Genomic DNA, 14,142 nt, shown 5'->3' on the forward strand with positions numbered 1-14,142 from the left:
ACAAGGCATCGTAAGTACTAGCGTTATCTTACTTATCCTAGAAATTGATTCACATGTTAATCGCAATTAACAAGTACTACTCTAGAACATATGTAGGTCCTCATTCGACAAGGGCAGGCACACACATATTCATAGCATTAGAATCCTAGATATGCTTACTAAGTATGCATCCGTAGAAAACACATAAAGAATTCATCAATGAGACAAGTAGTGAACCAATTTTCATCCATTCATAAAAGTAATTCAAACGAAATGTCATAACAAAATTGCAATCATATTAGGGGCTTCAAAACTGCCCCTAACTACTAAAAATTAATTACACATAATTCTCAACTTAAACCAAAAGAAAGACATGAGTTTTAGAAGATAAAACCGAAAGAAGAGAATGCCAAGATTTCCTCCTTCCTTTCCTTCCTTCCCCAACGCAGCAGCCTTCTTTTTTCCCTTGCTTTTCTTCCTTTTTTTTTTCCATTTTTTTTTCCACTTTTTCCCCCTCTTTGCCGCTGTAACCTGCAGCCCTTTTCTTCTTTTCGGCTGGCATAGTTTTTTTTCATAACTCATCCCACTAACAACCATTTAGTGATGACAATAAGTGAGAGGAAATGCTAAAACAATTGTAACTCTTTGGGCAGCCTTTATGCCCATTACTCTCACTTAATTTTCCATTTCCTCTGATATTTGAATAGGTGTTAGCTGGCTTGTTCTTGGCTGCATCAGTTTTGGCTGTTAGTTTTATTGGATTTATTGCTTTCAATGCTTTCTTGTCAGTTACAAACTGCTCAGCCTCTTGGGAACCTTTCAGTGTTAAAGCGGCCATAACTTCTTCTAGAAAAATGATATTAGCAATCTACAAAATTCTCCAGAAAATAGACATCCGTAGCTTTCCAAGAATATAAGGGTCATTCTCTAATTCATTCTGAGCTGTCCGCAACTTGCTTCCAAAGTTAGCTGACTTGCACAGACAGTTTTGACGAATTTGTTATTTAAAATTCCACTTGTGTTATTTTTCTTTTCTTTACTTGACAAATCCTCCAAAACACAAAAACAAAGTAAATAAGTCAAAAATATAAGGAACAAACTAAGAAAAGACAAGTTAATTTGATGTAATATTTATATAAATATGAGCTTATCAGGGGTTAAACTCGAGTTAATTTGTGTCCCCAAGTGGGGAGGATTAGAAGTGATTTCTTGTAGCAACTATGGATTTTTTATTTTTAATGAACGTATTTGGTTCAAATTCTTCCACATCATAAATATCTTGCTATGGCCTTCTCATTAAGTTAGCTTGTGACATCATCTTTGGATGCGGTCATATGGTCAATTTAGTGTCCATCAGCACTCACAGCCTCGTAAGTTGTGTTATTGGGGTCGGGGTGCGTCACTGGATTTTAGGAACCTGAAGACTTATAAGGATCTAATTGAGTCCATATCCAGATCAGATCACGTTCTTGCAGAACAAACATGGTCATCCAATGGAGTCGCTCGGACTTTACCTATTGCCCCAGAACAGGATGAGGGCAACAACAATCTATTCCCTTTGAGAATGGATAGTTATCAAAGACCATGCCTTTCAATGTAAGCTGGATTACAAGCCGTTTAGTCTTCTTTATTTATATAGTGATCTAATTTCTTGTGGAGTAGAAGAGTTGTTCCGAATTCAGATGTGCAACCTCAAGTACCGTGCCATCAAGATCGTAATGATTATGCATATCATGTGGGCACATTTTGCAAGAGGTGGCCATTCATTTCTCTGATTAGCTTCAATCTCCACATCCACCGATCTCGAGGCAAAGTCTTTTAGTATTCAACAGTCGGATCGCATGGCACTTTGCATTTAAATAGCTCCCTCTAGGATGGGGTTTCATCAAACCTTCCATTCTCCTACCAACACCATGGAGACTCCTCCTTCATTCCCTAATCTCTTTACTGAGCCTAGTTCCTTCTTCGATCATACGAGGTTTAGGATATTAAAACCAAAAAACCATGTCTTTCTTAACAACCCATGCCAAAAAAGATTAGGCAAAAACCAGTTGGGCCATAATCCTATAGTAGCATCCCTTATTTCTCATGATTTGTACCATAACATTGAATCTTATGCAGTATCCTCCTCGCAATCTTTGCATGCGCGTTCAATCTCAGCAAAGTGTTGAAAATCTTCAAGGGATCCTTCGTCACTGCTTTCTTCCTTACATTTGGGAGTGGATGAAGGTGTTGACTGACCTTCTTTGGAGTTGATGATCCCGACCAAGTTTGCTCCAGAGTCTTTGTAGGTAAGTTTTTTACGTCAGGGGTGAGAGCTTGTCACCCCCAAGTTGTTGTACTTTGTTGTGCCTTTCTCTTGGGACTTTGATAATAAACATGTGTCTGAATAAAAACTGAAAGTAATTAGGCTAAAAAAAAAAATCTTAATCCAATAAATCTCAAGGTAAACAGTTTTAGAGAAAACAAGTAACAAAGTGGAATCCGAGTAAGTTTGTGGGCATGGGAAAGAGCTCAAAAGCTCCCATCGGTAGAGTTAATTCGAAAGAACATCACCTCCCAAACTTAGTATCCATAAAGGTTCTCACTGCAATATCCAGAGTACCACCTACTCCAATACCATGAATTAAGCATTAAATAAGTGAAGAATCTTTTACTTTGTACTTGTCAAATGCATTTATCGGATTAAAGATAGGAAAACTTTAACTTGCATTTATCGGATTAAAGATAGGAAAACTTTGACTTATACCTGAAATAATTCCATGAAGAACAAAACATTTTTTTTTTACCTTGCCCTAATTTTGGGAACAAGGATTCCAATACCTGCAGCTGGTGCCTAAGGGAAGGTTTTTGCATTGGCCCAAATTGCATGTCCATCGCCGGTGAATCTTAGGAAAAAGTTCTTTGTGGGCTTGGTCGTCGACATGTGGGTTGGAAACAATTTTTGAATCCTTTTGTCAAACCTTAAGTGTCAGACCTAAGCATTTTCGATTGGACTACCTTGACTAGTGTGTTCCAAGCTTTTCCACATATTGGAGCTCATTTGGAATAAAATTTCACTTGGGGATTGCCTAGTCTGGATGCCCATTTGAACCCGCTAAGATATGATGTCACAGAACATACTTAGTATGTTGGACTAGGATAAAAGTAGTCGTACTTAGGGTCGGAGTTTAGAGCCACCCTCGGATGATTTCTGGATTGCCATTGAATGTTGTAGATCATATTTGAATGTTAAAACCCATAACCTTACTGGTTGTACAAACTTTTTGGAGGCTGGATGGTACACTGGACTTCTGGGGTCAAGGCACCATGAGCCCGTAGCCCACCAATCGTGAACGCACTTATTACGATTTGCGTCTCCTAAGCTGCTAACTGTATTATACAAGATGAGCTAAAGGAAACTCCTTTGACAGAGTCACTTTGAATTTTTAGACTTGAGATCGTGCGAAGTTTTCAAAGTTTATGCTTTATTTGAATGAGTGGGATAATCATGCATCACCAAGAAAAGAAAGAAAGAGACAGACATAGAATAGATTAACTACAAGAAAATAGTTATCATACACTTTGAAATAGAATAACATTACAAAATGTGGAAAGCCCCAAACTAAAGGCAGGCCATATAAGCAAACATAGTACAATGGCCAAAAAGTAAAATTAGAAGATGCATGCCGTATATCATGCATACAAATTAAATAACAGAAAATGCAACTTTGCCTTCAACTCACTTAATTGGAACCATACTTTCCACATAAATAAGAGCTTAGAAATCTATAAACTCATTGATAATAGGAGGAATATGAAGACACTTGACATTTCCGCCACTAGAATTACAAAAGATGGCTCTTTTATTGAAGGTAACCATAAGAAGCTCATCACTTTCCCAAAATGTCAATATATTCTCATTGCCTTTAAGGGGTCCAACGGTTAGGAGTTTTGTCCATGAACTCTTAACTCCTTCATAGTTGTCCATTACCCATATTTCAAGGACTTCCAATAATCTAGAATCCTGCAAAATGAAACGATATATTCATTATACAGAAACATATTATCAAACGTAAAACTAGATTCACTTCTAGAAGGTAATTGTATTATATGAAATATCTCATCACCAAACTCAAATGAACGCATGTATTCCTCGCCATCACTTTCAAACCAATAAAAGAATCCCTTCAAGTACACTGAACAAGAATAGTGGTAGGTATAACTTGATATATCAATCTTGATCTCTATCCAAAAGTTAGCAGCCATGGTGTACATCTCAGCCATGTGAGGAAGATCAATACGATGATAATATGTTAGCTCATCATTTGAATACTCACAGTTTTCTATTATTTTCACAACCCTGTATTCTTTAGCTTTGCATTCATAGCCAAATCCCATTCCTTGAAGTCGATTCCAATTCGAACTTTCCCTCGGGAGGGAAAGGTAGAAGAAGGCAAGAATCTGGAAGTTGCCTAAATTCCCTCGTTGCAGGATTGCATAAAAGAGCATTTTCCCCCTACTATTGGACAGACAATCCCATTGCAATAACCGAGAATCGATACATGATCATGATCTTCCAATGGAAACGGTATATTTAGGTCCTCAACATCATAATGACGGTTGTGCTCATCACTATCAATGGAAAGATTAATCAAGGACTAGAAAATTTCTCGTTTCCAACTCTGGTCCGGGAAAATGTGACCTTGAGAACGGTTGAGACGGATACCATTGGAGGATGAGAGTTTGTTGTCCACGGAACTACTGAGGTGTTTGGCAACAAAACTTGGACTATTGATGAGGATGCACCAAGACTTGCGTATGCACTTGAATCGCATCAGAGATTTGGATGCAACCTAGATAGGATTTCGACCACCGTATCTGCAGGAGTTTCACTTTCGGCAGTTTTGTTCCACATGCACTTACATGAAATAGGAAAGAACACCACCAGGTTTAGAGACTTAGCTATCAAAGCAAATTATTAAACATATTATTGTAAACACGAAAATTCTGTAATGAATGAAACGAGAACATGTGTACAAAGTAAATTTGTATTGATGAATTTGTAGGGTTACAATCTCTGTTTACAATTTTCCTTTGATTCAGTCTTCAAATTTGAGGTAGCGTAGGTTGTTGATCTAAGGGTCGTGATGACTTGATCTCGGACGAACGATTGAACGATTGCTTCAAGTTTTGAGCTTGAAGCGATGCGTGGATAGTCTTCACCTTAAGGCTTATGTGACTTGTGGCAAAGGTGGTGTTGATGAGGGATTTGGTTGATTCAGGGGTCGTGGCAACTTGATCTGGAATCGAACATCGTTACAAGTTTTGAGCTTGTAACAAAGTCTTGAAGGAATCGGCACAAGTGCTTGTTGATTCTTTAAGGGAATGCTTCGGTTTTGGTCGAAAGAAAGCTTCGACTTTGGTTGTGCGTTCTTCGAAGAGAGCTTTGGCAGTGTATTAGTCTTCAAAGATTTGTGTAGAGGTTCTTCTGAATGTAGAATTTTCCAACCTTTATGCTATTCTAAGGACCTTGAATTTATAGACTTCCAAAGCCATGCCTTTGGATCGATTTGGCCTTGATTTGTGTCTTGATTCATCCATAGGAGAATTTAGGAATGTTTTGTGTCTTAATTTCAGCCACTCCTCCACAAATTGGATGAAATTTATAGGCCTTGTTGCCTATTTTGTGAGCAATCTTTAATTCTTGCTTGTTTTGTGAAGATACTTAAACTTTCTTTCCTGTTTTGAGAGCACTTTTGGCCTTTACCGATTTTAAGGGGGATTTTCTCCCTTTTGCCGAATTTTGGGAATGTTTTACACTTTCTTTGCTTGATTTGTCCATTTGGTATGAGTCATATGTCACGTGGAGCTTTGTGATGCATCATTTGTATGCAAAGAAATTTACATGTCTACAAATGCTCCCACTTCAAGGCGCATTGTAGACATGTGCTTGTCACATGTAGGAAACGTGTTTTGAAGTCCTGCAATGTGAATGTTCTAACTTAAGGGTCATTGAAACTTGATCTTGAATTAGTTTTCTTCTTTAAGGGCCATAGAGGTGATGTGGTAGAAACTAACACAAAAATTAAACCCTTTTTAGACAATTGTAGTATACGTAAGTAGGGATCGTTCTAGGCTGGGGATTAGAAGGGATGCTAATCAACACAAATTAGACTTAAAAACACAAAACTAGACTCTAATGATTCAAAACAGCGCAAAACAAACAAATTGACTCAAAACAGGAACCAAAGGGTGATTTGGATGAATTCTAGACTTAACTTGACTAAAAACACTAACGAGGGACAGGTTTGAACGAATTTCAAAACTTAACTAACACGACACAATGGCGGGGGGTTTGGTTTGGACGAAATTTAAAACTAAAACTAATTAACTTGCATAAAACAAGATAATTGATACTAAATTGAGGTGAATGAAAGGGGTAAAAGGCTAGCTAGAGGGTCCTTCTCCACACATGACACATATGCAACACAAATCGATTTCCAGTTATTATTCCTATAAACCATGAATGACAATGCCCCAAATTAATCGTGAATAGCACTAATTAACTCTCAGATTTTCCTAATTTTATTGAATTGGACTCAGCGACGCAATCAAATTATTCTTATCAAGTTCCCTATATTAACAACATGATAGAGATACATATCAAAGATCATTAAGTTATGTGAAAATCATAAGCATTGACAAAGCATTCATAACTATGAAAAGCATGATACTCTTGCTAGGAATTTACTTAACACAATCATTACTAGTGACTTTTACTACTTGTAAATATAAGTTCATAACGATTAGGTGAAATTCCCTTATATTCTACAATCAAATCCCTGCATGCAAACTAAGTGTGCACCCTTAATAAACATACAAGAATAAGTTTTCTATAAAACAGATAACTAAATCGCATTCATGTTTTATGAAACAATAACTAGATGTAATCAATTTATATAAAACATATGATCATGGCTTCGAATTCACCTCTAGCTAAAAAGAAATTTAATTACGGACCTTCATATAATCTAAATACAGTTGAATTGAGTGTTATTTTTCTACATTGTATTTGCTTCCTTAAATTGATTTTTTTTTTTTTTTTTGATAAAGGTAATTTGGTTTTGTAGGTCAAGGTTTTTCAGCAAGAAAATTAAACTGGAAATTCAATTGAGGTATGAATGCTTGCACTTATTTAGGGTGTTGAATTCATCCTTGGTTCTTTAATATCGTTTAGTACATTATAATGTTTTTGATTGTAATTTTGTGCATCTTTTAAGTGATCATTTAGATTTTTAGGAGAGAGATATATGGCAGGTTTTGGAGAAAACAGGAAAAATTTAGGATTGGAAATGCAGGAATAAATAGGGGGGGTGGGAACTAAAGGATGGCATGACGGAAGAAAAAAGGGGTTATAAACATGACATTTGTGTGTATTTGGTTTGTTTTTGTTCGTGTTGATAACTTACTGACATAAGACAGTGAAATAAAAAGGAGCCAAAGGGAACTGCTAAAAGATACAGGGATTTGCAGAAAGGTACTTGGGGATGTTGGGGAATTATTATTATTATTATTATTTTTTAGTTGTTGACTAAATTGCATGTTGTATGACTTTCTATTATTTTCTTTTCTTAGTTAAAGAAATGGAGGTGGAAAATATATTGGAAAATAAGAGTCTTTGTTCATTGAACTAAGTGGGTTGGTCTTAAGGTAAATGATCTGAAAAACTCAGGTTTTAAACTTTTGCTATTCGGGCACAAATAGAACGAGAAATGGTGTTGCCATCATCGTGGACAGGACCTTAACACAAGATGTTGTAGATGTCAAGAGGGTAGGAGATAGAATTATGGCAATGAAGATTGTAATAGGACAAGAACTCATCAATGTGATTTGTGCGTACGCATACGAGTTTGAAGGAGAAATTCTGGGAAGACTTTGGAGACTTGATGCAAGGAATCGCTCAGACGGAGAAGGTATTTATAGGAGGAGATTTAAATGGACACGTGGGCAAGGAGACAGGCAACTATGGAGGTTTAAATGGTGTCCATGGTTTTGGGGAGAGAAACGAGGATGGGGAAGCCATCTTGGATTTTGCAATGGCATACGATCTCTTCTTAGCCAACACCTTCTTTAAGAAGAAAGAAGAACATGTGATCACCTACAAGAGTGGGTCATCAAAAACACAAAAAGATTTTCTTCTAATGAGGAAGGAGGATCGTATAACTTGTAAGGATTTCAAAGTTAAACTGGGAGATAGCTTGTTGGTTATGGATGTACATATCAAAAGAGTGAAAAAAGAAAAAGTCCTTGAAGTGCCTAAGGACTAGATGGTGGAATCTGAAAGGAGAAAAACTAGCCATTTTCAAAGAGCAAGCAATCACCCAACGTGTTTGGATAGAAAGGGGGAAGCTAGCCAAATGTGGGATTCCATGGTTAGTTGTATCTGAAAAGTAACAAAAAGGGGTATTAGGAGAGTCCAAGGGCTTTGCTCCACACCAAAAGGAATCTTGGTGGTGGAAGGAAGAGGTACAGACAAAGGTTAAGGCTAAGAAGGAATGTTGTAAAGCCTTATACAAGGATAGGACCGATGAAAATGGTGAAAGGTATAGAATAGCGAAGAAGGAGGCAAAGAAAGCTGTGAGAGAAGCTAAGCTGGCGGCTTTTGACGATATGTATAAGCGACTAGATACCAAAGAATGAGAGCTAGATATCTATAAACTAGCTAGAGCAGGGGAAAAGAAGACAAGGGACCTAAACCAAGTGAGGTGCATCAAGGATGAGAATGGAAAGGTTCTTGCTGCAGAGAACATGGTCAAAGACAGATGGAGAGGTTATTTTCATAATCTTTTCAATGAAGAACATGAAAGGAGTACTTCTTTGGGGGAGTTGAGTAACTCAGAAGAGTGTAGAAACTACTCCTTTTACCGCCGAATTAGGAAGGAAGAAGTGGTTGTAGCTTTGAAAAAGATGAAGCATAGAAAAGCAGTGGGCCCAGATGATATACCGATCCAAGTATGGAAAGTGTTGGGAGAGACGGGTATAACATGGCTCATAGACCTTTTCAATAGAATTTTGAAAATGAAGAAGATGTCCAATGAGTGGCGAAAGAGCACTTTGGTACCTATCTACAAGAATAAGGTCTACGTACAAAACTGCATAAACTATAGGGGTATTAAGTTAATGAGTCATGCAATAAAGCTCTGAGAGAGAGTAATTAAGCATAGACTGAGGCAAGAGACATGGGTCTAGGAGAACCAATTCGGGTTCATGCTAGGGTGCTCAACCATGGAGGAAATCTATCTCTTATGAAGATTGATGGAAAGATATAGAGATATGAAAAAGGATTTGCACATAGTCTTTATAGATTTGGAAAAAGCGTATGATAGGGTCCCAAGAGACATTATTTGGAGGATTATAGAGAAGAAAGGAGTACAAGTAGCATATATCCAAGCTATAAAGGATAGGTATGATGGAGCAAAGACTGCTGTAAGAACTCATGAAGGACAAACCGAAAGCTTCCCCATAACTGTAGGGTTACATCAAGGCTTATCTTTAAGTCCTTACCTTTTTGCATTGGTAATGGATGAGTTAACGAGACATATTCAAGATGATATTCCTTAGTGTATGCTTTTTGCAGACGATATAGTATTGATAGATGAAACTCAGGAAGGAGTAAATGCGAAGCTTAAGCTTTGGAGAGAAGTGTTGGAATCTAAAGGTCTTCGCCTAAGTCGGTCAAAGATAGAGTATATGGAGTGCAAGTTCAGTGCAAACAAAGGCTCAAATGATTTAGGGGTGAGGATTACAGACCAGAAAGTACCAAAGAGCAACAGCTTTCGCTACCTAGGATCTATCTTGGAAAAGAACGGAGAATTGGATGGAGACCTCAACCATAGAATACAAGCTGGATGGATGAAGTGGAATAGTGCATCTGGCGTGTTGTGTGACCATCGTATGCCACTGAAGCTCAAGGGAAAATTTTATAAGACGACAATAAGGCCAGTAATGCTTTATGGCACGAAATGTTGGGCGGTGAAGCATCAACACGTACATAAAATGTGTGTAGTGGAGATGAGAATGCTTTGTTGGATGTGTGGACACACAAGAAAGGATAGGATTAGGAATGAGGATATCCGAGGTAAAGTCGGCGTAGCCGAAATTGAAGGAAAGATGAGAGAAAATTGGTTAAAGTGGTTCGGACATGTGAAATGAAGGCCTATTGACGCTCCGGTTAGAAGATGCGATTACGGGATAAAGGTTCGGGACAGAAGGGGTAGAGGAAGACCTAGGAAGACTTTGGAAGAGACTCTAAGGAAAGACTTTGAGTACTTGGATCTAACGGAAGATGTGACACAAAACCGAGCGCAATGGCATTCTAGGATTCATATAGCCGACCCCACTTAGTGGGAAAAGGCTTTATTGTTGTTGTTGTATTGAACTTTTTTTATTGACCAATTCAGAGTCAGTAAAAGATATGTTTTATATGCTGTTGCAGTGAACCTACTAATTTTCGTTTGTTATTTGCCTACAATATTCAATTTTACTACATATGTGAAAACTTAGTTTAAATGGCTTTGATATGGTTGCAGGAGAGTGGTTTGTAGAGTTTGTCTGAGCGTTCCTTTCCTATGCTATCAAATATAATGTGATTTTGTTTGCATGTACATATAGTATGGTCAAGCTTTGGTAAACTAGAAAATATGAATAGTCCATGGTTGTAATACAAAACGTTTATGGTGCTTATATTCGAAGTTTCACAATTTTGAAATATTTAAGTATTTAACTGTTGTAATTTTATTTATATGAATTTTTTGTTCAATTTTATATAAGGAGAAATTGGGATTTGAAGTGATATTGTTGTACATGAACTTCAAGGCAAAGTTTATCAAGCACTGTTTCTCCCAGCATAGGCAACTCAACCCATCTTCAGATTGTATATGTAAAAGAAAGGGTGGATTTTTCAATATTTTGTGTTGTCATTACATATGAATCCTTTGGCTTGAAGACTAATCATAGAAATTATTATAGTATAGTGTGTATGAGAGGTAAATTCCCAGGCTAACAATTAAAAACTCTTTCTTTTATCTCTTCAGTTTTTGAAAATTAATAAATTAGGTTAGTTTTTTACACCTTTTATACTAATTGACTAAGAATTTATTAATCATTTTAATATGTATGAGATGAGATTATTACTTTTTATGATGCACTTCTAATTTTTGCAAATTACTTGATTTACTATTATTATATGGTATACCGAGTTCTATGCTAAGTACGTCACTATATTGTTGTAATAGTTAAATTGGATGTAATACAACTTTGAGTGTTGAGATAAAACTAGGCACATCTAATTATCTTTTACTTCTTGAGATACAGTCATAGTTTGATTTAGCCTATAACTGATGAATCATTAATTATAATTGGTTTTATAGTTTACTTGGATCAAAATGATAAGCTTGAGTCCAGTTTACTAATATGTTGCCAAACTGTGAAATTACTGATTTTGTTAAATTTATTGACATAGATGGATCCAGTTAATAATGAAATGATACAGTTAATTAGCTATAGCAGAAACTGACAATTCTTTATTTTATCTCTCCAATTGCTGAAAATTAACAAATTAGATTAATTTTTATACGCTTTTTATGCTGATTCACTAAAAATATGTACATCATTTTAATACGTGTGAAATAACATCTTTGTTTTTAACAATTCATTTCTAATCTTTACAAATGATTTAATCTAATTGTGAACACGGAAAATTCCTGAAAACAAGAGACAAGAATACGTGTACAAAATAATATTTTTTTGGTTAATGATTTTGGGGTTACGATCTCTTTGTAATTTGATCCTCTGATTCTATCTCCGTAAGATGTAGATTTGTTGATCCAAGGGCCGTCGAGGCTTGATCTTGGATGAACAGTTGTAAGTTTCTTCAAGGGCCTTCGTAGCTTTGATCTTGAAGGTTGATGGAAGTTTCTTCAAGGGCCTTCGGGGCTTGATCTTGAATTGGTGGAAGAGCGGATCTTCAAGGGCTTTTGGGCTTGATCTTGAAGAACGGTTGGTTTTCTTCAAGGGCCGTCGAGGCTTGATCTTGAATGAACAGTTGGTTTTCTTCAAGGGCTTTTGGGCTTGATCTTGAAGAATAGATGTGTGGATTTGTTTGTTGATCCAAGGGGCCGTCGGGGCTTGATCTAAGGATGAACAGTTGATGAATGGATCTTCAAGGGGCGTTGGGCTTGATCTTGAAGAATGGGTGTATAGGTTTGTTGAGGTTGTTGATCCAAAGGGCCGTTGGGGCTTGATCTTAGGATGAACGGATGATGAATGAATGAACACTTTCTTCAAGGGCCGTCGGGGCTTGATCTTGAATAATGGTTGTGTGGATTTCTTCAAGGGCTTTTGGGCTTGATCTTGAAGGTTGATGGATGAGCGGATTTGTTGATGTTGTTGATCCAAAGGGCCGTTGGGGCTTGATCTTAGGATGAAGGATTTGACGAAGAACGAAGAGTGCTTTCTTGATCCTTCGGGATTTTCTTGAGAGCTTTAGAACTTTAAGGCTTCAAGGTTTTGGTGTGTGTAGAGAAATGTATTTGTGAATTGGTCTTGGTGTGTGTTGAGGTTGTTGATCCAAAGGGCCGTTGGGGCTTGATCTTAGGATGAACGGATGATGAATGATGAACACTTTCTTCAAGGGCCGTCGGGGCTTGATCTTGAAGGAGGATTTGACGAAGAATGAAGAGGGCTTTCTTGATCCTTCGGGATTTTCTTGAGAGCTTTAGAACTTTAAGGCTTCAAGGTTTTGGTGTGTGGGTTTGTTGATGTTGTTGATCCAAAGGGCCGTTGGGGCTTGATCTTAGGATGAACAATGAACACTTTCTTCAAGGGCCGTCGAGGCTTGATCTTGAATAATGGTTGTGTGGATTTCTTCAAGGGCTTTTGGGCTTGATCTTGAAGGTTGATGGATGAGCGGATCTTCAAGGGCTTTTGGGCTTAATCTTGAAGAACGATTGGATGTGTGGATTTGTTGAGGTTGTTGATCCAAAGGGCCGTTGGGGCTTGATCTTAGGATGAACGATGAACACTTTCTTCAAGGGCCGTCGGGGCTTGATCTTGAATAATGGTGGAAGTTCTTCAAGGGCCGTTGGGGCTTGATCTTGAAGGAGGATTTGACGAAGAACAAATAGTGCTTTCTTGATCCTTTGGGATTTTCTTGAGAGCTTTAGAACTCTAAGGCTTCAAGGTTTTGGTGTGTTCTCTTCCAATTTGGGAGTAGAGAAATGTATTTGTGAATTGGTGTTCTTTCCTCTTGATGGAGAAGCCTATTTATAGGCTTTGAGAGTGAATCACCACCACAAAATTTTCCCACCCAAGCACTATTACCTAATTTTCCCACTTAATGCAATATTGAAATTGAAGTGGTCTAACAAATGGCCTAATTTTCCACTTAATGCAATATTGAAATTGAAGTGGTCTTCTTTATGGCCTAATTTCCCACTTAATACAATATTGAAATTGAAGTGGTCTAACAAATGGCCTAACTTTCCACTTAATGCAATATTGAAATTGAAGTGGTCTTATTTATGGCCTAATTTCCCACTTAATACAATTTTAAACTTGAAATGTGCTTGCTTTGTCATTGCCCAAATGAGAAAAACTTGCTTTGATCCGTAATGGATTGAAATGTGCTTACCTTGTCATTGCCCAAATTGAGAAGAAAAACTTGTTTAATCATCCAAGGGTATTTCTTCCTATTTTGTTGAGTCACATGCCATGTGTACAATTTGTACGACACATGGCATATGCCATGTATGCCCTAACACGTCAAAACTTTAATACGTTGGTGAACATTTGTTTCACCGAAATTTCGATGTCTACACTAATATTGTTATATGACATATAAATTTCCATGTTAAGTGTATCAGTATGTTGTTGTGGTAGTTTATTATGATATAACTTTAGGTGTTGTCAATAATAGTTTGGTTTGGGCTATAACTAATGAATTTCTTTCTTTCAGAATATTTCAATTGTGATAAGCTTTGGATCTATGTTTTTAATATTTTTTCTTAGTTTTGGAAAAGTATTTGGGCAAGATGATTTTCAAGTTTCTCTTTGTACAGTATTTTAATTGTGATACAAGTTTTATATCTGTGTTGTAACATCTCACATCGTCCAGGAGAGTGA

General features: G+C 37.1%; 1 pseudogene; it reads right to left on the reverse strand.

The window, feature by feature from the left end:
• Positions 1 to 3,700: 3,700 nt before the first annotated feature.
• LOC125479924 lies at positions 3,701 to 4,876 on the reverse strand (annotated as a pseudogene).
• Between the last annotated feature and the right edge of the window lie 9,266 nt (positions 4,877 to 14,142).

This window comes from the organism of the source record quoted next, unplaced genomic scaffold (genome assembly GCF_019419815.1).
Source record: "Pyrus x bretschneideri cultivar Hongxiangsu unplaced genomic scaffold, Pyrus_bretschneideri_v1 Contig30, whole genome shotgun sequence".
Lineage (NCBI taxonomy): Eukaryota > Viridiplantae > Streptophyta > Magnoliopsida > Rosales > Rosaceae > Pyrus > Pyrus x bretschneideri.